The sequence below is a fragment of the Manihot esculenta genome, chromosome 6, assembly GCF_001659605.2.
Source record: "Manihot esculenta cultivar AM560-2 chromosome 6, M.esculenta_v8, whole genome shotgun sequence".
Classification (NCBI taxonomy): Eukaryota; Viridiplantae; Streptophyta; class Magnoliopsida; order Malpighiales; family Euphorbiaceae; genus Manihot; species Manihot esculenta.
Window position 1 is genome coordinate 6,764,771 of NC_035166.2, and position 25,948 is coordinate 6,790,718.

Consider the following 25,948-nt stretch of genomic DNA (forward strand, 5'->3'; position numbering starts at 1 on the left):
AAGGTGGCAAAGAAGGAAAGAAAATTCAGCCAAAGCAATTTGAAGTTCAAATTTCAAATCTCCAAGTAGCCTTTTCCTTATTCAAGAAGCCAAGTCTCAAGTTGTCATAAACGAAGAGCCAAATAAGGAAAGTATTTTAAAATTCAAATCTTCAAGATTCATATTCAAATTTTGAATTTCAAAATCCAGCTTATTGAGGAAGCCAAATCCAAAGATCACATGCTTGCCACCTCATGCCTTGCACATTAAAAATTCAAATTGCAAAGGAGGCTCCACCTTCCTTATTAGTGCATGGGCGGCAAGGAGAGTGTGAAGGCAAGACTTGGGCACCTTGGGCAGCATCTTGAAAACACTTGGGCAGCAAACAAAGACCAAAATACCCACTCCTTGCACTTGAACACATGCCCCACATTTTTCCCTTCTCACATGTGTATGGATGGCACATCTTGGACCAAAGGCATTTTGGACAGCCTCTTGAAGTCTTTTGGGCAGCCTCTTGACACCTTGGGCAGCCTCTTCACTAATTAGGAAGCAAGTATCATCTAGGGCAACACTTTTCAAGTATAAAAAGACACATAAGGAGCCTCCCCATGCTCTTTCAAGCCCCCCTTGGAGGCACCTACGGAATTCACATCTCTTCTTCTACCTTTCTTCTTTTCTTTTATTTTCTTTTTTTGTTTCAGCCATGAGTGGCTGAGACCTTTTTTTCTAGTTGAAGATTGGTTGAAACTTTGGTTGTTTTATGGATTGTGAGATCTGAACATAAGTTGTTGATCTTTTGGTTATTTAATATTTGTGCAATTTCATGCTTGATTCCATTATTGCTTTGTTATTTTGATCAATGTGGCCAATTGATTATTGATTGCAAGGTAATATATTGTTAGTTTGAATGATTTTAAGTCCGTAATTGCTTGGATTGTTCAGACATAAGAACACTTGGTGTAAAAACCAAGAAAATTGTATGATCTAGCAACATCTCATGCGTTTGAGTAGTTAGGATTGGATCTCTCTCTTTCTTCATGCAATTAACAATTGTTTGATGCCTAAGGCCCAAGGACGTTCCTTGGCAATTTGTTAATTAGTAATTAATTAGAGGACGTTCCCTAATTGGTTTAATCATAAGGAGAGACATGGTGGTAAGAAGCATCTTCCATCTCCATAACTAATCTATTGAATCAATCAAAAGAAACTAAGTGTCAATGATCAATCCCAACAACTGAAGTGGATCCAACTCTTCAACTAGAACTTTCTTATTATTTATTTCTCTTTTATTTTATTATTCGCTTATTTTAATTGCTTTCAGTAGTTTGTTAATCAAATCAATCTCAAACCTCCCATTTTACTTTTACTGCAATTTATTTTTATTCCGCTTTCAGTTTATCTCGTTTTCAATTTTATCTCGTTTCAGTTTGTTTTGCTTTTAGTTTATCTCGTTTTCAGTTTTACCTCATTTCAGTTTGTTTTGCTTTCAGTTTATTTTGCTTTTAGTTTTATCTCGTTTCAGTTTATTTTGCTTTCAATTTATTTCGCTTTCAGTTTATTTTGCTTTTAGTTTTATCTCGTTTCAGTTTATTTTTTTTTTCAGTTTATTTTTATTTCAGTTTATTTTATTGATCTTGATAAGGAAAATAGGTAAGTTCTCAATTCCCTGTGGATTCGATCCTTTCACCACTATCTGCAGTTGTAAATTTTTGATAACCAGAAAGTTTATTTTTGACGGGCTTCGACAACCGCGAGTCAAAAATTGGCGCCGTTGCCGGGGAGTTAATTTAACTTATTTGTTTTTCTTTCAGGACCAGATCTGCCACCCAAAGAACACCTCATCGCAGATCTGAACATAAAAAAAAAAGAAAGGAAGTGAAGACCACTTTTGCGCAGGAGCACCTTCTGCAACACATTCGGCCGCCGAACTTCATCAACCTTCGGCCGCGGAACCTCATTCTCATTCGGTCGCCGAACATCTCACCAAAGGCACAGTCACCATCGCAGATCTGAATCATGGATGAGGTAAGTACACCTGCCACTTCTTCTTAGCTTTCTGAACTGACATCTTTTATGAAAGATTTTGCCATAGGACTAGTTCAACAGGTTCAAGCATTTCAGCCACCAAGGCCATATGGGACCTATGCATATGTAGGACATCCAACTGATCAATTCCTATACTTTATGGGAATAGTCAGCCTAGACATACATTTGGAGGATTCAATGACCAACCAGTTCATGCATATGAAGGATTCAATAGCCAGCCGAGACATGATCCATACTATAACACATACAATCCAAGCTGGAGAGACTATTCAGACTTCAGTTATGCATGGGATAACGACTACCAGAATTATCAAGGATATCAAACCCAACCAGAACCTCCAAATTCCATCCAGGACCTTGAAAAGATGATGGAGTCCATGGCGAGTGCTATACTAAGCCTCAATCAGCGCGTAGACCAGCTAACTGCATCTACGAGCAGATCTGAATCCCAAGGCACCTCAATGAATGCAAACATGTTAAGAAGAGAGGAAGAGTTTCAAGATGATGAGACAGATGATGAAAGTTGGCAAGTACAAGAACAAGCTGTTGAAGAGACACAACCAGAATACTGTTTGTCCAAACAAACTGATCAAACAGAACTTGTTGATAGTTTAGATATCATTGATTGTTTGAGAAAATATGTTTTTGATATAAAAGATGATATTCTAAACAATGATTTATGCAGGGAAGAAAGCCAAAAAGAGCCAAATTGCATCCGACAGGTGGACTGCAACCATGTGCAGAATGAATAGAAACCAATTGTACCACTTCAGCTTGGTACGCAAACCACTCCTGCGTAGGAAGGAGGACCTGAAAGCCTTTCAGGTGTGTCCTTTCAGCTTCAACCGTAGGTCAGTCATCCCTTTCAGTCAGATCTTGCGTAGAAGGAGCAAACTAAAACCAATTCAGCCATAGATCCAATGCAAACAGCCCATGCTAACAAGAAACAAGTGGAAGTTCAAGAGCCCAAACCAAAGGACCATGCGGACCAATGCCTTCCCAAACCTCCGGATAAGGTAGAGTTTGTTTTGCCTGAATTAAGTACTAAATTGCAGCTAGCTATGGAGAGATATGAATTGAAGTTGGAAGTGCTAAAAAATGCAAACATAAGGGCTAGAGGCACACCTCATCTGAAAGAAGAGAAGCTAATCATGTTTCTTCATGAGTACATGGAAAAAATAGGATGGGCTATGACCAAATCAAAAGGAGTGCTACACTTTTTGCTCAATGCAATTAGGACGCTTTTCCCTTCCCCAATTACTTGAGCCTTGATCAAGAGGATCGCACCATGCACACCACACCTAGGGGAGTACTCAATTTTCTTTTGCATTTTAATGTTTCTTATACATTGAGGACAATTCATGAATTAGGTGTGGGGGTGCATATCTCTGAATTTTCCTTCCAGCTTTTTGCGATTTTTCTTCTTCTTTTTCTTTCAGTTTTTGCGCAATTTTTTTTCTTTTTTTTCCTTTCAGATTTGCGATTTTTGCTTGTTTTAGTTCATGCGATTTTTGCTTTCAGTTTTCCCTTTAGTTTGTTTTCATTTATGCTTTCAATAACACACACACAACCACAACCTTCTTCTTCTTTTTGATTTGCTCTACTCAAACTGATGAACTATGTTGGATGAGCTTTTCTTTCCATGACCCCATTGATGTGATGACTTTTTAAACTTATGTTGAATCAATTGAAGTGAGTTATATTCATGTTTGAGAATTGCCTTTTGAATTGAATCTTTGAGCTTGCCATGGTGAAAAATGTATTGATGACACTCATTAGAGAGAATAAATTGAAAACTGTGTGAATGAACTTAATATGACTTGTTTTAGTAATTGGTGTTGATTTGCCCAAATCATTGAGAGAAAGAAAATTCAACAAAGGCAAAGACCTCATGAGAACTGTAATACTCGGCGAGAGTCCGGCATCGGAATTCCTATCGTCCGGTGGAATCCAGGATGTCAGAATTCTCTAGAAGGGTAAGATTTTATGTTTTTCTAAAGTCATATAGTATGTTTTCCTAGTTGAAAATTGAAATGAAAAGAGTTTTTGAAAGAAAAGAACCAAGGCAGAAAAGCCAGGTTCGGCCGCCGAAGTTGAGGTTCGGCCGTCGAACATACATGGCTTTCGGTTTCACGATAGGCCGCCGAAGGTGGTCTGGCCAGCCACCAATAAAAGGCTCTCAGTTGGTTGAAAGGATAAGCTCTGCCGTTTCTTTCACTTGCTGAGGTGAAACCCTGTCCTTCTTCAGTTTTCTTCATGTTTTCATTACATCATGCAAATATTTGATTGATTTTTATGGTTTTTTGAAGGTTTTGAGCTAAAAACACAAAGTTGTGAAGTTTGGAGAGTTTGAAGGAGAATTGTTCCAAAACTCCACGTTAGGATCGTTCATCTTCTTGGTTTCAAGAGGTAAGTGAAGATCCTGAGCTTGTTTTTATGTTTTCTGAAGGTTTTAGAAGGTTTTTGGGTAGAGTTGCATGAATAGAGTAAAAAGTGAGGTTTTTGGTGTTTTGTTGATAAAACATGTTTATGTGTTATATGTTTTGTGTTGTTGGGGTTTTTAGGTAGTTTTTGACCCCTTTGAGCATATACTTGGGTGTATGCAAATTGAGGAATTGAGGTGTTTGAGATTGGGAGCGTTTGTGCATTTGGCGAAAGGCAGAGCAAGTTTCTGCCTTGCTGATGAACTCAGGTTCGGCAGCCGAAGGTACTTTCGGCCGCCGAACCCATGAGGAGGTGGCTTCGGCTGCCCAAGCTTGCCCCCGAACTTTTGGACTTTCGGCTCTGGAGGGGAGGTTCGGCCGCCGAAGGTGCCACCGAAGGTTAGAGACTTTCGTCTCTGGAGTGCCTTTCAGCCTCCGAAACTTGCCCCCGAAAGGGTTCGGCTGCCGAAAGTAGAGATTCGGCCGCCGAAGATGCATGAGTTTCGGCTCTGGAGAGGACTTTCGGCCGCCGAACCTGCCGCCGAAAGTGTTCTGTCCAGCCTTCCTTTGCATGCTCTGCATGGATGTTTGAGTGAGTTTAAGGGGATTCTTGGGGCGGTTAATAGAGTTGTTCTTGAGTTAGTTTGGTCCCTCATTTGAGATTATCTGTGCCTACACAGACCAGAGGAACCAGAGAGAGCAGCAGTGAGTACTGCTCCAGCGTTTCAGAGCCTGCAAAGTCAGTCCAGATAGCCAGAGGTGAGTGGAACTAAACTTAAGTCTTTTAATTGAGAAATGGAATGTTTTTAGCATATGTCATGCATCATGGTTATGCAGTAGGTTGATTGCATTAGAATCCACGAATATGTTGCATTGCATCGTGATTTGTTGATGTGGGTGAATGCTAAATGATCCAATAGTCTCTGAGAGAAGTCCAGGAGCCTTTGACTACGCCCTGGCAGGGATAGTAAAGTCCAGGAGCCTTTGACTACGCCCTGGCAATGGTAAGTACAGGTTTTATATACACATATACATATATGAGACAGGAAATCCAGGTGCCTTTGACTACGCCCTGGTATGAGATACTGGGACTATTTGGTGACAGGTTTACCCTTGATGTGGATTGTTTGTGTTATGATGCATTCCATAAGATCATGTTTTAATGATATGTTTTACTGTTCTACTCACTGGGCTATAGAGCTCATCCCACTCCCTTAACCCCAGTCTTGCAGGGTTCAGTGTATAGTGTACAGGGGAAGTCCAGCAGAGTACAGAAAGAGAGACGAGATGTGTAATAGCTTAGAGTGGACATGTAATTTGCAGAGATATACTAGTTGTGTATAAAAGTGTGCTTGACTTAGTTATATTTGTGGTGTAAATCTTTTGTATACATGGTCTGGTTATATGTATATGTTTTTACAGAATATGTGAAAAACCAGGCTTAACAGGTATGAGTTACCCATCTAGAGCAAGCTCTAGTAAGGGATACAGAGTATAGAGTACAGAGTACAGAGTACAGAGATAGTGCATGCACAGGTTAAGCCTTGGTTCAGAAAAGAGTTTTTATTTTCACAGAAAATGTATGATCATGTATGAGATTTACAGGTACACAGAGAGTATAGCAGGCTTGCTACGGGTTCTGGCGGCCTTAAGCCGACCTGAATCCTAGCGCCGGTGACAGTCCATTTTGGGGTCGTTACAGATTGGTATCAGAGCCCTAGGTTCACATGATCGGACCTATAGAGACAGTGTCGGGCTCATAGAGGTTAGAAGTGGTCAAGCACAATAGGAAATCATGTCCACGAGGATAGGATGTTGCGTCCTGTCTATTTGTTGCTATGATATGCATGTGCCTTATTGAGATCTCTGAGTTCAATATCTGCTGATATGCTATGTTATGTGTTATTTTCCAGAGTTACAATGCGAGGAACTCGTCGATCAGCTCGATTGACTGGAGTCCCACCAGAGAGTGAGAGAACAGCTGCTCGTCCTCCTGCATTGCCAAGGGCAAGGTCACAGAGATCTAGCAGGGAAGGTATGTCAATAGACCCTAGAAGGTCTGTAGACGAGAGTAGAAGAGCTACAGTTAGAGGAGGAAGATCAGAGGAAATGAGGGAGGCTATGGAGAATGACCAGTCACCAGATGCAAGCATGAGTGTAGGCAGATCTGTAGAAGGTATGGGAGAGTCGTAGGGAGGCGCTTATACCTTAGGGTTTGGTTATCCAGCCTTTTCTCAGGACCCAGGGTATCCGATGGAAGGTATGTCGGAGCACTCTAGTTTTTTCCCATATCCTACTTACATGCCATATATGCCTTATCCTCATTATTACCCACCATATCCTATGTATCCATCTTCCCCTACCCATCCAAGTGCAGCACACCCAGAGCTAAATGAACCAGTACCTCCACCACCACAATCAGAACCAGTAGCCCCTGTTGTTGCCCAAAGACATCAACCTAGCTCATCTGGCGGTAAGGTGCAAATGATAGAGTACTTGAAATTGGATGCTCCTAAATTCAATCCGAGAGATGATCCATTTGAATACCTCAGATCAGTTAGGATGATAACCAGTGAATTGGGAGCTGATGATAGTAGAGCCATTGAGATGGCGGGGTTTACGTTGAAGTGTAAGAAAGCTCGAAAATGGTTCAAGAATTATATGGAGCCCAAGGTGGACAGTATGTCATGGGGAGAGTTCGCCAATGAGTTTGCAGGGTGGGCTTTTCCTGATAGCTCCAGGGAAATGAAAGTCATCGAATTTGAGCAGTTGAGACAGACAGATGAGATGAGTGTTGACGAGTTTACAGATAAATTCCTGGATTTGCTTCAGTATGTGGGTCAAGCCTATGATACTGATCAGAAGAAGGCAAGGAGATATACTATGAGATTGCATCCCAGGTATTCTTCTTTGATTGTTCCAGCAGAAAAGGAGAGTTTTCACTCTATTGTGGATGCAGCCAGGAAAATGGAAGCAAGTGCCAATAGTCAAAGACAGTCAAAGGCACAGGTTTCGGGTTCTAAGGCCCCCAGTGCAGCAACATCAGGCAGCAAGAGATGGGATAGAGCAAAAGGAACAAAGAGTAAGTTCTGGAATAAAGTCAAGTCAGGTCTGGGAATAGGTAGTGGCTCAAGCTCTGGCGCAAGCAGTCCAGTATGTAGACGATGTGGGAGACCACACAAGGGAGCTTGTCAGTTGGGATCTTCAGCCTGTTTTAGGTGTGGTCAGGAAGGGCATTTTGCTCGGGATTGTCCTCAAGTGACTTTTGCACCATCCCAGCAGATGAGTTCAGGTAGTGTATGTAATACCCAGCTAGACTCCGGTATCGGAATTCCTACCGCCCGGTGGAATCTCGGATGTCGGAAGCCTCTAGTAGGGTAGAATCATATTTTCATAAAATGTTTTAAGGTATTTCATGGTTTTAAGTATGAAAATTTAATGAGTTTTTACATGAAAAGTCTTTGGAGGAAAACCCAGGTTCGGCCGCCGAAAGTCAAGTTCGGCCGCCGAACATGCATGCGTTTTGGAGGCACGTTAGGCCCCCAAAAGCATGAGTGAGGGAATTCCAGGTTCGGCCGCCGAAAGTCAAGTTCGGCCGCCGAACATGGCATGCATGCGGAGGCACATTCGGCCCCCGAACGTGGCCTGGCCAGCCACCTATAAAAGGGTCCCTTAGGTCCGTACGGGCGAGCTTTTTCTCCCCCGTTGTCGGCCAAGGTGAGTCTCCGCCACCCCTCCCTCAATCTTGAGTGTTTTCCTTAGATCTTCCATGATTTTCACGGGTTTTAACTTCTGTTTTGAAGATTTGTGAGTAAAGAGCAAGTTTTGGGTACTTGGAGGTTCAAGGAGCTCAATCTCTCCATCTCCAAGCTAGGATCGCCTTTCCTCTCGTTTCTTCAAGAGGTAAGCTCGGATCCACCCTTGTTATGTGTTTTAAACAAGCATTAAGTTGTTTTATGGGTAGAGATGCATGTTTAGGCTTGTTGATGAGTTTATGGGTTTTGATGTTTTGATGAACAATGTATGCTGATTTTTTTGTGTTTGAAGTGTTGTAGTTGGGGTATTTGATTGTTTGAGACCCCTAGGAACTTGTATGCATGTTTTAGTTGAGCTATATGCATGATTTGAGGTTTTGGGAGGCAAATGTGCATAAAGGAGCCAAGTTTCTGCCCTTTGGCAGAAACCAAGTTCGGCAGCCAAAGGAGCTTTCGGCCGCCGAACATGGCTGGGGAGGCAGGCCTTTTGGCTGCCGAAGTTGCCGCCGAAAAGATACTTTCGTCTCTGTCTGGGACTTTCGGCCGCCGAAGGTGCCGTCGAACATGCATGAGTTTCGCCTCTGTCTGGGAGTTTCGGCCGCCAAAGGTGCCGCCGAACCTGCCTGACTTTCGGCTCTGGAGGGACTTTCGGCCGCCGAACCTGCCGCCGAAAGTGCCCTGTTCAGCCATTTCATGCATGTATTTCTATGATTATTTCATGATGTTTTAGAGGGTTTTTGGGGAGTATATTAGAGTTATGTTTATGTATGTTTGGTCCCTCATTGGAGTCCACCTGTGTAGGTTCGGACCCGAGGAACCGAGGACCCCAGCAGTGAGCCAACTGCTACAGAGTTTGTCAGAGCTAGCCAGAGGTGAGTGGAATAAACCTTAAAGTTTTAAAATAAATGAAGTATGACTTTTGAGCATGATCCATGCATCATGAATGCCATGAGATATAGTAGGTTGTTTGCATTAGTATTCACGAATATGTTGCATTGCATTTATGATGTTGATGTGGATTGGTTATTGGATGATCCTTTAGTCCTCATATGTATGATGATGTTACGGCATGATATGGTATGGAAGTCCAGGTTGTACCCATTCTACGTCCCTGGCACGATGTAAGAGAAAGTCCAGGTTGTACCCATTCTACGTCCCTGGCATATTGGTATGTTATGATATGTTATGATAAGGGAAAGACCGGTTGTACCCATTCTATGTCCCGGCACAGTTGGACTATGTAGAGGACTATAGGTGACAATACCATCCGAGATGTGATTAGTTGTGATGTGTTGCATTACATAATGGCATGAAATTTTAATGTATGATTTCACTATTCTGCTCACTGGGCTTTGTAGCTCACCCCTCTCCCCTAACCCCAGGTGTGCAGGTACAGGGTAGACCAGGAGGTTAGCCAGAGTTTTGAAGTTTGTGTATGTAATAGCTATATTGTGGACATGACAATTGTACTATGATGTAATGTAAGAGATTGCAGTATGTTATGTAATGAGGTATATTGAGGTTATAGATGTGCTTGACCCTATGAGTATTATAATTCCTTGTTGATGCATGATCTTAGATATTTGATGATACAGATGTAAGCCAACTCATCTCATGTTATAGTGCTCATTGGGGCATTGTTGAGATCCCACAGAGGGGTCATGATTATGGTTATGTAATGTATGTTCAGGTTGAGTTGGATGTATGAAAGAAAAGTTTAATTTTTATGCATGTTTTTGATCATGTATGGGATTATACAGGTTTCCAGGATGTGTGTTTGGCTTGCTACGGGTCCCGGCAGCCTTAAGTCGACCCGGATCCTAGCGCCGGTAGCGGTCCGATTTTCGGGTCGTTACAGTGTAGTACAACCAGCAGCTCCAGCCGTGCCTCAGAATAGTGGCAGAGGTAGAGGGAGAGGGGCAGCCTCTACTTCAGCAGCAGGTTCCCAAGGTGGAAATCCAGTAGCCCCAGCACGGATTTTCACTGTGACACAGGAGGAGGCTAACACGTCGAACACAGTGGTGTCAGGTAATCTCATCATTAGATGTTCAGATGTGTATGCTTTGATGGACCCCGGTGCTTCTCATTCCTTTATTGCTTCGAGAGCCATAGAGAGATTGGGTTTGATCAGTTCTGAGTTAGAGTATCCTCTCTGGGTCAGTGGACCCAAGTGTGACCCATCAGTAGCAGTGTCAGTCTGTCGTTTTAGTCCAGTGTTCATAAAGGGTAGATGCCTTCCAGCTGACCTTGTGGTTCTAGATTTGACAGATTTTGATGTCATTCTAGGGATGGATTGGTTATCTGCATATGGTGCGACCTTGGACTGTAGAGAAAATGTAGTTAGTCTCAGAGACTAGGATGGGTCAGAGTGTGTCTTCAGAGGAGACAGGAGGGGTACACCCAGAGGTTTGATTTCAGCCCTTCAGGCTCGTCGTTTGCTTAGGAGGGGTTGTCAGGGGTTCTAGCTCATGTGAGGGAGCTAGATAGTCAGGTTAGGGAACCAGCCACAGTACCAGTAGTCCGCGAGTTTCTCGATGTTTTCCCAGCTGAACTTCCAGGACTACCACCTGGTAGGGAGATAGAGTTTGAAATTGAATTGCTGCCTGAGACCAGACCTATCTCTATTCCTCCCTACAGGATGGCGCCAGCAGAGTTAAAGGAGTTGAAAGACCAGTTGCAGGATTTGGTAGATAAGGGTTTCATCCGCCCTAGTACCTCACCTTGGGGTGCTCCAGTGCTCTTTGTCAGAAAGAAGGATGGATCCCTTAGACTTTGTGTCGACTACAGACAGTTGAACAAGGTCACTACCAAGAATAGGTATCCCCTACCTCGGATTGATGATCTATTCGACCAGCTAGCTGGAGCGGGTTGTTTTTCTAAAATAGATCTGAGATCCGGATATCATCAGTTGAGAGTCAGAGAGGCAGATGTGCCAAAGACAGCTTTCAGGACCAGATATGGGCATTATGAGTTCTTAGTGATGTCGTTCGGGTTGACTAACGCCCCTGCAGCATTCATGGATCTCATGAACAAAGTTTTCAGCGAGTATCTGGATCACTTTGTTATTGTTTTTATCGATGACATCTTAGTGTATTCCAGAGATGCAGAGGAGCATGCCCAGCATCTGAGGATAGTTCTGCAGACACTAAGAGAGCATGGTTTATATGCCAAGTTCTCTAAGTGTGAGTTTTGGTTGCGGAGCATTTCCTTCTTGGGACACGTGGTATCAGCAGAAGGAATTGAGGTAGACCCCAAGAAGATAGAGGCTGTAGCTAACTGGTCCAGACCCACGACAGTGACTGAGATTAAAAGCTTTCTGGGACTGGCAGGTTACTACAGAAGGTTCGTTCAGGACTTCTCGAAGATAGCGGCTCCTATGACCAAACTGACTTAGAAGAACCAGAAGTTTATCTGGTCAGACCAGTGTGAAGAGAGCTTTGAGGAGCTTAAGAGGAGATTGACATCAGCACCAGTGCTAGCTCTGCCTGTGAGTAATGAGGATTTCACAGTGTTCTGTGATGCGTCTCGAGTGGGATTGGGTTGTGTTTTGATGCAGAGTGATAGGGTGATTGCTTATGCTTCTAGACAGTTGAAGAAGCACGAGTTGAATTACCCCACCCATGACCTAGAGATGGCAGCAGTTATTTTTGCACTCAAGATGTGGAGGCATTACCTCTATGGGGTTAAATGCGAGATCTTCACTGATCACAAGAGTTTACAGTACATCTTGAGTCAGAGAGAGCTGAATTTGAGGCAGAGAAGATGGGTGGAATTGCTCAGTGATTATGATTGTACGATTCAGTATCATCCGGGTAAGGCGAATGTTGTGGCAGACGCCCTAAGCCGGAAGTCACTAGGCAGTTTATCCCATATAGCAGCAGAGCGGAGACCAGTAGTGCTGGAGCTTTACAAGCTCATCGAGGAGGGGTTACAGCTAGAGGTATCTGGTACAGGTGCGTTGATCACACAGATGAGAGTGACACCTGTGTTTCTGGACCAGATAGCGCAGAAACAGCATGAGGACCCTGAGTTGATGAAAATTGCCAGGACTGTTCAGTCAGGCAACAGTGCAGAGTTCAGATTTGACAGCAAAGGGAGCGTTTGCTATGGGAGATGACTTTGTGTACCAGATGTTAGCAGTCTGAAGGAAGACATTATGAGGGAAGCTCATAATGCGTGGTATAATGTTCACCCAGGAGCCACCAAGATGTATCAGGATCTGAAGAGGGTCTATTGGTGGCCAGCCATGAAGAAAGAAGTGGCGCAGTTTGTGACAGCCTGTGAGAATTGTCAAAGGGTGAAATTAGAACATCAGAAGCCGGCTGGAATGCTTAACCCACTGCCGATTCCAGAGTGGAAATGGGAGAACATAGCTATGGATTTTGTAGTGGGCTTACCGGCAGCGTCCAACAGGATAGACTCCATATGGGTGATTGTGGACAGACTCACGAAATCTGCTCATTTCATTCCAGTTAGGAGTAACTATTCGGTGGATAAGTTAGCACAGGTATATCTGGATGAGATCGTGAGATTACATGGAGTCCCATTGTAGATAGTTTCAGACAGAGGACCTCAGTTCACCTCCAGATTTTTGCGAAGTTTACAGAGTGCGATGGGCACGAGGTTGGATTTTAGCACTGCTTTCCATCCGCAGACTGATGGACAGTTAGAGAGGACCATCCAGACCATAGAGGATATGCTCCGAATGTGTGTGTTAGACTTTGGCGGTTCTTGGAGGCAACATCTACCTCTGGTGGAGTTTGCCTACAATAACAGTCATCATGCTAGCATTGGGATGGCTCCTTATGAAGCGTTATGGGAGGAAGTGCAGATCACCTGTTTGCTGGGAAGAGGTAGGAGAGAAGGCTCTTGCAGGGCCAGAGTTAGTAGAGATTACCAGTAGAGTGGTACGAGTGATCAGAGAGAGGATTCGAACTGCTCAGAGCAGGTAGAAAAGCTATGCAGACGTATGCAGAAAGCAGATAGAGTTTCAGGAGGGTAGTATGGTATTGCTGAAAGTGTCTCCAATGAAAGGAGTGGTTCGTTTTGGGAAGAAGGGTAAGCTAGCTCCACGATACATTGGACCCTTTGAGATCTTACAGAGGATCGGGAATATGTCGTATAAGCTGGATTTACCTGTTTCTATGGAGAGAATTCACCCGGTATTTCATGTTTCTATGCTACGACAGTTTGTGTCAGATCCGAGTCAGGTTCTGAGTGAGCCTGATGTGGAGATTCTTCGAGATCTCACGTATATAGAGCAGCCAGTGCGGATTCTTGACACACAGATCAGACAGCTAAGGAACAAGGAGATTCCGATGGTGAAAGTTCTGTGGAACCACCATAATTTAGAAGAATGCACTTGGGAGACGCGGGAGTCTATGCTTCAGCAGTATCCATATCTGTTTTGAGGTTAGTTTCCTCCTTTTTATGTGTTTCTTGTTTGTTTTAGGAACATTCGAGGACGAATGTTCTTAAGGGGGGGAGAATGTAATACTCGGCAAGAGTCCGGCATCGGAATTCCTGTCGTCCGGTGGAATCCAGGATGTCAAAATTCTCTAGAAGGGTAAGATTTTATGTTTTTCTAAAGTCATATAGTATGTTATCCTAGTTGAAAGTTGAAATGAAAAGAGTTTTTGAAAGAAAAGAACCAAGGCAGAAAAGCCAGGTTCGGCCGCTGAAGTTGAGGTTCGGCCGCCGAACATGCATGGCTTTCGGTTTCACGATAGGCCGCCGAAGGTGGTCTGGCCAGCCACCTATAAAAGGCCCTCAGTCGGTTGAAAGGATAAGCTCTGCCGTTTCTTTCACTTGCTGAGGTGAAACACTGTCCTTCTTCAGTTTTCTTCATGTTTTCATTACATCATGCAAAGATTTGATTGATTTTTATGGTTTTTTGAAGGTTTTGAGCTAAAAACACAAAGTTGTGAAGTTTGGAGAGTTTGAAGGAGAGTTGTTCCAAAACTCCACGTTAGGATCGTTCATCTTCTTGGTTTCAAGAGGTAAGTGAAGATCCTGAGCTTGTTTTTATGTTTTCTGAAGGTTTTAGAAGGTTTTTGGGTAGAGTTGCATGAATAGGGTAAAAAGTGAGGTTTTTGGTGTTTTGTTGATAAAACATGTTTATGTGTTATATGTTTTGTGTTGTTGGGGTTTTAGGTAGTTTTTGACCCCTTTGAGCATATACTTGGGTGTATGCAAGTTGAGGAATTGAGGTGTTTGAGATTGGGAGCGTTTGTGCATTTGGCGAAAGGCAGAGCAAGTTTCTGCCTTGCTGATGAACTCAGGTTCGGCAGCCGAAGGTACTTTTGGCTGCCGAACCCATGAGGAGGTGGCTTCAGCTGCCCAAGCTTGCCCCCGAGCTTTTGGACTTTCGGCTCTGGAGGGGAGGTTCGGCCGCCGAAGGTTAGAGACTTTCGTCTCTGGAGTGCCTTTCAGCCTCCGAAACTTGCCCCCGAAAGGGTTCGGCTGCCGAAAGTAGAGATTCGGCCGCCGAAGATGCATGAGTTTCGGCTCTGGAGAGGACTTTCGGCCGCCGAACCTGCCGCCGAAAGTGTTCTGTCCAGCCTTCCTTTGCATGCTTTGCATGGATGTTTGAGTGAGTTTAAGGGGATTCTTGGGGCGGTTAATAGAGTTGTTCTTGAGTTAGTTTGGTCCCTCATTTGAGATTATCTGTGCCTACACAGACTAGAGGAATCAGAGAGAGCAGCAGTGAGTACTGCTCCAGCGTTTCAGAGCCTGCAAAGTCAGTCCAGATAGCCAGAGGTGAGTGGAACTAAACTTAAGTCTTTTAATTGAGAAATGGAATGTTTTTAGCATATGTCATGCATCATGGTTATGCAGTAGGTTGATTGCATTAGAATCCATGAATATGTTGCATTGCATCGTGATTTGTTGATGTGGGTGAATGCTGAATGATCCAATAGTCTCTGAGAGAAGTCCAGGAGCCTTTGACTACGCCCTGGCAGGTATAGAAGTCCAGGAGCCTTTGACTATGCCCTGGTAATGGTAAGTACAGGTGTTATATACACATATACATATATGAGACAGGAAATCCAGGTGCCTTTGACTACGCCCTGGTATGAGATACTGGGACTATTTGGTGACAGGTTTACCCTTGATGTGGATTGTTTGTGTTATGATGCATTCCATAAGATCATGTTTTAATGATATTTTTTACTGTTCTACTCACTGGGCTATAGAGCTCATCCCACTCTCTTAACCCCAGTCTTGCAGGGTTCAGTGTACAATGTACAGGGGAAGTCCAGCAGAGTACAGGAAGAGAGACGAGATGTGTAATAGCTTAGAGTGGACATGTAATTTGCAGAGATATACTAGTTGTGTATAAAAGTGTGGTTGACTTAGTTATATTTGTGGTGTAAATCTTTTGTATACATGGTCTGGTTATATGTATATGTTTTTACAGAATATGTTGAAAACCAGGCTTAACAAGTATGAGTTACCCATCTAGAGCAAGCTCTAGTAAGGGATACAGAGTACAGAGTACAGAGTACAGAGTACATAGTACAGAGATAGTGCATGCACAGGTTAAGCCTTGGTTCAGAAAAGAGTTTTTATTTTCACAGAAAATGTATGATCATGTATGAGATTTACAGATACACAGAGAGTATAGCAGGCTTGCTACGGGTTCTGGCGGCCTTAAGCCGACCTGAATCCTAGCGCCGATGACGGTCCATTTTGGGGTCATTACAAGAACAAATTCAAAATTGTTCCAATGGTTGAAAAACTATGAACAGAGCTAGTAGCCAGTTGGACAGGTGACCAACTGAGTAACTGGGGGTGGGTATCACCAATATGTACCTTCACATCAAATGGTTGGTGACTTTTTCAAGCAAGATCTAAGTGCAAAAGACTGAATAAAGTACTTCAAGGTAAGGGCAAGTCAATCCGAAAGCTAAAAAGAGTCTTATCTGAACAAATAGTATGTGCATGTATGATCTCTCTATTGAGTAAAACAAATCCTAACCATGGTAAGTAAAGGGAAACAAGGAAAGAAGGTGAGTAATCTTCATGCATATATTCTTCACTGCAATGATTCAAAATAGGTGTCTAGAGCAAGAGCTTAAGTGGAAATAAGGATCAAGTAGCAAAGAAAGCTTGTTTGACTATGTTTATTTGGTTGAGGACAAGCAAAAAGTTAGGTGTGGGGGTATTTGATAGAGCATAAATTAGTCCATTTTATCTTGATATTATTGATGATTATTTACATGATTTCTGCTTAATTTAGTGCTCTTGACATTATTTTGCAGAAAATGGTGAAAAAGGACATTTTGGAGAAAATACCCTTAAAACTGCCTTAAATGGAGCAAAGGAGAGCAAGCCTGCCAAGTTGGAATCAAATGAAGCTAAATAAAGAAAGTTCTAAATAAGGAAGGTGGCAAAGAAGGAAAGAACATTCAGCCAAAGCAATTTGAAATTCAAATTTCAAATCTCCATGTAATACCCGGCTAGACTCCAGCATCGGAATTCCTACCGTCCGGCGGAATCTCGGATGTTGAAACTCTCTAGAAGGGTAAGAATATGTTTTTCTAAAATGTTTTTACATGTTTTCAAGGTTTTAAGTATGAAAGAAATTGAGTTTTGAAAGAAAAACACTATGGAGAAAAATCCAGGTTCGGCCGCCGAACCTCATGTTCAGCCGCCGAACCTCATGTTCGGCCGCCGAACTTGGTGGAGTTTTGGAGTCACCTTTGGTTTCCGAAGGTGGTCTGGCCACCCACCTATAAAAGACCCCATGCCCTTCCATGGTTGGTTTTGAGGTTTTCCTTCAAATCCTACAAGTTTCTAACAAGTTTTAACTTGGTTTTGAAGTTTTTGAGCAAAGATCGAAGTTTGGAAGCTTGGAGACCTCCGAAACCCATTTTTCCCAAATCTCCAAGTTGGGTCACGTCTTCTCTCAATCTTCAAGAGGTAAGCGTCGATCCTCGCCTCCTTCGATATTTTAAACAAGTTTTATGAAGGTTTTTGGGGTAGAAATACATGTTTAGATTAGTTGTAAAAATGTTAGGGTTTATGTAGATTTGAGGATAAAATGTATGTAATGTGATGTTATGTTGTTTGTTGGGGTTTAGGCTAGTTTTATGCCATTATATGCTTGAGAATGAGTTTATGCATGTTGTAGAATTGCTAAATATATGTTTGAAAGGTTTAGGGAGGCATTTGTGCATGTGTGGGCTGAGTTCTGCCACTTCTGGAAGAACTCAGGTTCGGCAGCCGAAGGCACTTTCGGCCGCCGAACCCGCCTGTGGAGGCAAGCTTTTGGCTGCCAAACCCTGCCCCCCGAAAGTTGGACTTTCGGCTCTAGATGGCAATTTCGGCCGCCGAAGGTGCCGCCGAACATGCATGAGTTTCGGATCTAGAAGGAACCTTCGGCCGCCGAAGGTGCATGACTTTCGGCTCTGGAGGGACTTTCGGCTGCCGAACCTGCCGCCGAAAGTGCACTGTTCAGTCTTCCTTTGCATGTTTTCTATGATTGTTTTAGGGTGTTTTAAGGAAATTTTGGGGAGTAGTTTAGAGTTATGTTAGTGTATGTTTGGTCCCTCATTTTGAGTCCACCTGTGTAGGTTCGGACCGGAGGAACCAAGGACCCCAGCAGTGAGCTAGCTGCTTCAGAGTCAGCATGAGGTGAGTAGAATGAATCTTTATGCATCAAATTAAATCAGTTTTGAGCATGTTCATGTATCACAAATACCATGTTATTTATTAGGTTGTTTGCATTAGAATCCGCGAATATGTTGCATTGCATATTGTGGTGTTGATGTGGATGGATGTTGGATGACCCATTAGTCCTCGATGTGATGAGGTATGATATGATATGATATGGAAGTCCAGGTGTGGCCTGCACTACGCCCCTGGCACAATGTAAGAGAAAGTCCGGGTGTGGCCTGCACTACGCCCCCGGCACGATTGGATAAGTATGATATGTTATGTGTAAGAGAAAGACCAAGTGTGGCCTGCACTACGCCCCTGGCATGATTGGATTATGTAGAGGGTTATTGGTGACAAGTCCATCCTTGGTGTGAATTGTTTGTGATGTGATGCATTCCATGAAAGCATGTATTTAAATATATTGTTTTACTATTCTGCTCACTGAGCTTTTATAGCTCACCCCTCTCCCTTAATCCCCCAGATTTGCAGGTTCAGGATAGACCGGGGAGTCTTCTAGGTTGAAGGTATGTCTATGTAATAGTTAGATGTGGACATGATAGATAATGTAATGTAATGTATTGTAAGAGATTGTATAATTCTGTATTGAGGATTAGTATTGTGCTTGGCCCTAATGTATGTTGATCATGTATGGGATTATCAGGTATGACAGGTTGTATGTTAGGCTTGCTACGGGTCCCGGCGACCTTAAGTCCGATCTGGATCCTAGCGCCGGTAGCGGTCCGATTTCGGGTCGTTACACTCCAAGTAGCCTTTTCCTTATTCAAGAAGCCAAGTCTCAAGTTGCTATAAATGAAGAGCCAAATAAGGAAATTATTTTGAAATTCAAATCTTCAAGATTCATATTCAAATTTTGAATTTCAAAATCCAGCTTATCAAGGAAGCCAAATCCAAAGATCACATGCTTGCCACCTCATCCCTTGCACATTCAAAATTCAAATTGCAAAGGAGGCTCCACCTTCCTTATTAGTGAATGGGCGTCAAGGAGAGTGTGAAGGCAAGACTTGGGCACCTTGGGCAGCATCTTGAAGACACTTGGGCAGCAAACAACGACCAAAATACCCACTCCTTGCACTTGAACACATGCCCCACATTTTTCTCTTCTCACATGTGCATGGATGGCACATCTTGGACCAAGGGCATTTTGGGCAGCCTTTTGAAGTCTTTTGGGCAGCCTCTTGACACCTTGGACAACCTCTTCACTAATTAGGAAGCAAGTATCATCTAGGGCAATACTTTTCAAGTATAAAAAGACACATAAGGAGCCTCCCCATGCTCTTTCAAGCCCCCCTTGGAGGCACCTACGGGATTCACATCTCTTCTTCTACCTTTCTTCTTTTCTTTTATTTTCTTTTTTTGTTTCAGCCATGAGTGACTGAAACCTTTTTTTCTAGTTGAAGATTGGTTGAAACTTTGGTTGTTTTATGGATTGTGCGATCTGAACATAAGTTGTTGATCTTTTGGTTATTCAATATTTGTGCAATTTCATGCTTGATTCCATTATTGCTTTGTTATTTTGATCAATGTGGCCAATTGATTATTGATTGTAAGGTAATATTGTAACGACCCGAAAATCAAATCGCTACCGGCGCTAGGATCCGGGTCGGCTTAAGGCCGCCAAGACCCGTAGCAAGCCTGACATTCATCCTGAAAACCTGTTTAATCCCATACATGATCAACAACATACATAAAAAATTTAAAACTTTTCCTTCAAACATCCAACTCAACCTGAACATACATTGTACATAGTCATAATCAAAATCATGATCCCTCTGTGGGATCTCATCAATGCCCCCAACGGGCGATACAACATGAGATGAGTTGGCTTTCATGAACATTATAAAACATTTTTGATCATGTAATAAAAGGGATACCTCATACATAATGTCAAGCACAATATCTAATCCTCAATATCAATACATAACTGAAACTATACTTTTACATATCATTAATACATTTATCATGTCCACACGTACCGTACATATCACATCGTCATATCATAGATCGAGGGCTATGGATCATCCAACATTCATCCACATCAACATAAAAATATGCAATGCAACATATTCGTGAATTCTAATGCAAGCAACCTAATTCATCACATGGCATTCATGATGCGTGGATACATGCTAAAAATTTCATTCTTTGCTTTAAAACATAATAAGTTATTCCACTCACCTCTGGATAGCTCTGACCAGACACTGGGGCAACAGACTCACTGCTGGGGTCCTCGGTTCCTCGGGTCCGAACCTACACAGGTGGACTCAAATGAGGGACCAAACAAACATGAACATAACTCTAAACTATTCCCTAAAAACCCCCTAAAACATCATGGAATAATCATAGAAAAACATGCAAGAAAGGGCTGGACAGGGCACTTTCGGCGGCAGGTTCGGCGGCCGAAAGTCCCTCCAGAGCCGAAAGTCAGCAGGTTCAGCGGCACCTTCGGCGGCCGAAACTCCCAGACAGAGGCGAAACTCATGCATGTTCGGCGGCACCTTCGGCGGCCGAAAGTGCCAGACAGAGACGAAAGTCTCCTTTCGGGGGCAAGCTTCGGCAGCCGAAGGCTGCCTCCACAAGCATGTTCGGCGGCCGAAAGTTCCTTCGGCTGCCGAACCTGGTTTCTCCCAGAATGGCAGAAACTCAGCTCCCCTATGCATTTGTGCCTCCAAAACTAACCATTCATGCATAAACCTATTCTACAACATTCCCAAGCATTCACAAGCAAACATACAAGTTCCTAGGGGCATCAAACCATCAAAAACCCCAACTACAACACACAAGCAACTCACATTGCTCAAAAACACACCAAAAACCCATAAACATAACTATGACCTAAACATGCATTCTACTCCATAGATCCACTTAAAACTTGCTTAAAACATAATGTAAGCTAGAGATCGACTCTTACCTCTTGAAGATCGAGGGTGGAGGCGATCTAACTTGAAGTTGGAAGAGATTTGAGTTCTTGAACCTCAAAGCTCCAAAACTTGCTCAAAACTTGGAAATCTTCAAAACAAGATGAAAACTAGTGAAAAACTTGAAAGATCTGAAGGAAAAGACTCAAGATCGGTGAGGGGTGGCGGAGAACTCACCTTGGCCGGAAATGGGGAAAAAGCTCGCCCGTTTTCGGCTAAGGGACCCTTTTATAGTGGCTGGCCAGGCCACGTTCGGGGGCCGAACGTGCCTCCGCATGCATGCCATGTTCGGCGGCCGAACTTGAGGTTCGGCGGCCGAACCTGGACTTCCCTCACTCATGCTTTCGGGGGCCTAAAGGCGCTCCTGAAGGCATGCATGTTCTGCGGCCGAACTTGAGGTTCGGCGGCCGAACCTGAGTTTTCCTTCAAGGTTGTTTTTGTGCAAAAACTCATTTCCATTTTACTTAAAACCATGAAATACCTTAAAACATTTTATGAAAACATGATTCTACCCTAATAGAGGCTTTCGACATCCGAGATTCCACCGGACGGTAGGAATTCCGATACCGGAGTCTAGCCGGGTATTACATTCTCCCCCCCTTAAGAACATTCGTCCCCGAATGTTCCTCAACTAGCACACAAAGCATGGCATAAAACATAACATACATACATACACATAAACACATAGGGATCTAACCTTAAAAGAGATGAGGGTACTGCTGGAGCATAGACTCCCGTGTCTCCCAAGTGCATTCCTCCAAGTTGTGGTGGTTCCACAGGACTTTCACCATCGGGATTTCCTTGTTTCTAAGCTTCCTGATCTGGGTGTCAATGATCCGCACTTGCTGTTCAACATAAGTGAGATCCTCTTGGACCTCCACATCAGGCTCACTAAGAACCTTGCTCGGATCTGACACAAACTTCCTCAACATCGAAACATGGAAAACCGGATGGATTCTTTCCATTGAAGCAGGTAAATCCAGCTTGTACGACACATTCCCAATCTTTTGCAAGATTTCAAAGGGTCCGATGTATCGCGGAGCTAATTTACCTTTCTTTCCGAAGCGAACCACTCCTTTCATAGGAGACACCTTGAGCAATACCAGATCCCCCTCCTGAAACTCTAACTGCCGTCTGCGGATGTCTGCATAACTCTTCTGTCTGCTTGCAGCAGTCTTGATCCTTTCTCTGATTATGGGTACTACCCTGCTGGTAATCTCTACTAGCTCAGGCCCTGCCAAGGCCTTTTCTCCAACCTCTTCCCAGCAAACAGGTGATCTGCACTTCCTTCCATATAAAGCTTCATATGGAGCCATCCCGATGCTAGCATGATGGCTGTTATTGTAGGCAAACTCCACCAAAGGTAGATGCTGCCTCCAAGAACCGCCAAAGTCCAGCACGCACATTCTGAGCATATCCTCTATGGTCTGGATGGTCCTTTCTGATTGTCCGTCCGTCTGTGGGTGGAAGGCAGTACTGAAATCCAACCTAGTACCCATGGCATTCTGCAGACTCCGCCAAAATCTGGAGGTGAACTGGGGCCCTCTATCTGACACTATAGAAACAGGAACCCCATGCAGCCTGACGATCTCATCGACATACACCTGCGCCAACTTGTCCACAGAATAGCCACTCCTGACAGGGATGAAGTGAGCAGATTTGGTGAGTCTGTCCACAATCACCCATATGGAGTCCACTCTGTTGGACGCTGCCGATAACCCCACTACGAAGTCCATAGCTATATTTTTCCATTTCCATTCTGGAATAGGTAGCGGGTTAAGCATTCCAGCCGGCTTCTGATGTTCCAGCTTCACCCTCTGACACACTTCGCAGGCTGACACAAACTGTGCCACTTCTTTCTTCATAGCTGGCCACCAATAAACCTTCTTCAAATCTTGATACATCTTGGTGGCTCTGGGGTAAATGCTGTATCTTGCATTATGAGCCTCTCTCATAATGTCTCCTTTTAGCCCAATGTCATCTGGTACACATAGTCTGCTCCCATAGCGGAGGATCCCCTTGCTGTCGAATCTGAACTCACTATCATTGCCTGACTGAACAGTCCTGAAAATCTTCACTAACTCTGGGTCCTCATGCTGTTTCTGAGCCACCTGCTCCAGAAACACGGGTGCCACTCTCATCTGGGCCACCAAGGCACCTGTACCAGATAACTCCATCTGTAGACCTTCCTCAATGAGCTTGTAGAGCTCCTTCACCACTGGCCTCCTCTCTGCCGATATGTGGGATAAGCTACCGAGTGATTTCCGGCTTAAGGCGTCTGCCACAACATTCGCCTTACCCGGATGGTACTGAATCTTGCAATCATAGTCACTCAGCAGCTCCACCCATCTTCTCTGTCTCAAGTTCAAATCTCTTTGACTCAAGATGTACTGTAGGCTCTTATGATCCGTGAAGATCTCACATTTAACCCCATAGAGGTAGTGCCTCCACATCTTGAGTGCAAAGATTACTGCTGCCATCTCCAGGTCATGTGTGGGGTAATTCAACTCATGCTTCTTCAGCTGCCTAGAAGCATAAGCGATCACCCTCTCATTCTGCATTAGTACACAACCCAGTCCCACACGGGACGCATCACAAAAGACTGTAAAGTCTTCATCACTGGATGGCAGAGCTAACACTGGTGCTGAAGTCAACCTCTTCTTAAGCTCTTCAAAACTCTCTTCGCACTGGTCGGTCCACAGAAACTTCTGATTCTTCCTGGTTAGTCTGGTTAGAGGAGCTGCTATCTTTGAGAAGTCTTGAACGAACCTCCTGTAGTAACCTGCCAAACCCAAGAAACTTCTAATCTCTGTCACTGAAGTGGGTCTAGGCCAGTTAGCCACAGTTTCTGTCTTCTTGGGGTCCACCTCAATCCCATTCTCTGACACTACATGCCCCAAGAACAAAATGCTCCTCAGCCAGAACTCACATTTAGAGAACTTGGCATACAAGCCATGCTCCCTTAAAGTCTGCAAGAACAACCACAGATGATGGGCATGCTCCTCTGCATTCCTAGAATACACCAAGATATCATCTATGAAGACAATAACGAAGTGATCCAGGTACTGGCTAAATACTCTGTTCATGAGATCCATGAATGCTGCAGGGGCGTTGGTTAACCCGAACGGCATTACAAGGAACTCAAAATGCCCATATCTGGTCCTGAAAGCTGTCTTCGGCACATCTTCATCCCTTATTCTTAGCTGATGGTACCCCGATCTCAGATCTATTTTGGAGAAACAACCCGCTCCTGCTAGCTGATCGAATAGATCATTGATCCTTGGCAAAGGGTACCTATTTTTGGTAGTGACTTTGTTCAACTGCCTGTAGTTGATACAAAGTCTAAAGGATCCATCCTTCTTTCTCACAAACAAGACCGGAGCACCCCAAGGTGAGGTACTCTGTCGGATGAAGCCCTTTTCTACCAGCTCTTGCAACTGCTCTTTCAACTCCTTCAACTCGGCTGGGGCCATCCTGTAGGGAGGGATAGAGATCGGTCTAGTTCCAGGCACCAACTCTATCTCGAACTCTATCTCCCTAGCAGGTGGTAAACCTGGAAGCTCATCAGGAAAGACATCCTAAAACTCTCTGACAACTGGCACTGAGGCTGGCTCCCTGACCTGACTGACTAGCTCTCTCACATGAGCTAAGTACCCCTGACATCCCTTCCTAAGCAACCTACGAGCCTGAAGAGCTGATATCAGACCTCTAGGTGTACCCCTTTTGTCTCCTCTGAAGACGACCTCTGACCCGTTCTGATCTCTGAACTTGACTACCTTGTCTCTGCAGTCCAAGGTAGCACCATGGGTAGATAGCCAATCCATCCCTAGAATGACGTCAAAGTCTGTCAAATCTAAAACCACAAGGTCGGCGGAGAGGCATCTTCCCTCAACAAAAATTGGACTGAACTGGCAGACTGACACTGCCACTGACGGGTCACACTTGGGTTCACTGACCCATAGGGGACACTCTAACCTAGAGACTATCAGACCCAACCTCTCAACGGCTCTCGGAGCAATAAATGAATGAGATGCACCCGGGTCCATTAAAGCATACACATTAGAACACCCAATGACGAGATTACCTGACACCACGGTGTTGGATGTGTTAGCCTCCTGCTGAGTCATGGTGAAGATCCTGGCTGGAGCTGATGGACCTTCACCTCGGGAACCAGAAGAAGAGGCTGCCCCTCTCCCTCTACCTCTGCCACTGCCCTGAGTTGTGGCTGGAGCTGCTGGCTGTGCCACACTACCAGAAGCTGTCTGCTGGGGCTGGCCCATAAAAGGTGCTCTAGGACACTCCCGAGCTATGTGTCCCTCCTGTCCACATCTGAAACATGCATTAGTCCCAGCTCGACACACTCCCCTGTGCAGCCTTCCACACCTCTGGCATTCTGTACCATCTGAGCCTGAACTCGAGCCACCGCCAAAACCCAGACCGGATTTCAACTTATTCCAAAACTTATTCTTCTTCGGCTTCTTGGTGGTGTTATCCCACCTCTTCTTACTTGAGCTCTGAGAAGAGAGACCTGGCCCTCCTCTGCCTGGGGTCTTAACCCCTGAAGACTGGGTCACTGACTGCTTCACTGACCCCTCAACTATAGCACTCGCTTCCATCCTTCGAGCCATATCCACCACAGTGTGGAAACTTTCCCTCTCAACTGATTGAATCAACGAGGAGTACCTAGAATGCAGCTTCATCACGTACCTCTTAGCTTTCTTCGTATCTGAATCTAGAGCTTGCCCTGAAAAAGGCAATAGCTCTAAGAATTTATCCGTGAACTCCTCTACACCCATGTGCTCTGACTGCCTCAGTTGCTCAAACTCAATCATTTTCAGTTCTCTGGAACTGTCTGGAAAAGCCCATTCAGCGAACTCATTCGCAAATTCCTCCCATGTCATACCGTCTAGTCTCGGGTCCATATAACACTTGAACCATTCCCGTGCCTTCTTGCACTTTAAAGTGAACCCTGCCATCTGAATGGCCCTGCTATCATTCGCTCCTAGCTCATCAGTTATTGTCTTTACTACTCTCAGATACTCAAAGGGGTCATCCCCTGACTTGTATTTGGGAGCATCCAGCTTAAGGTAATCTGTCATCTTTACCTTGCTCCCATCAGCTGAGCTAGGTCTGGGAGGTTGAG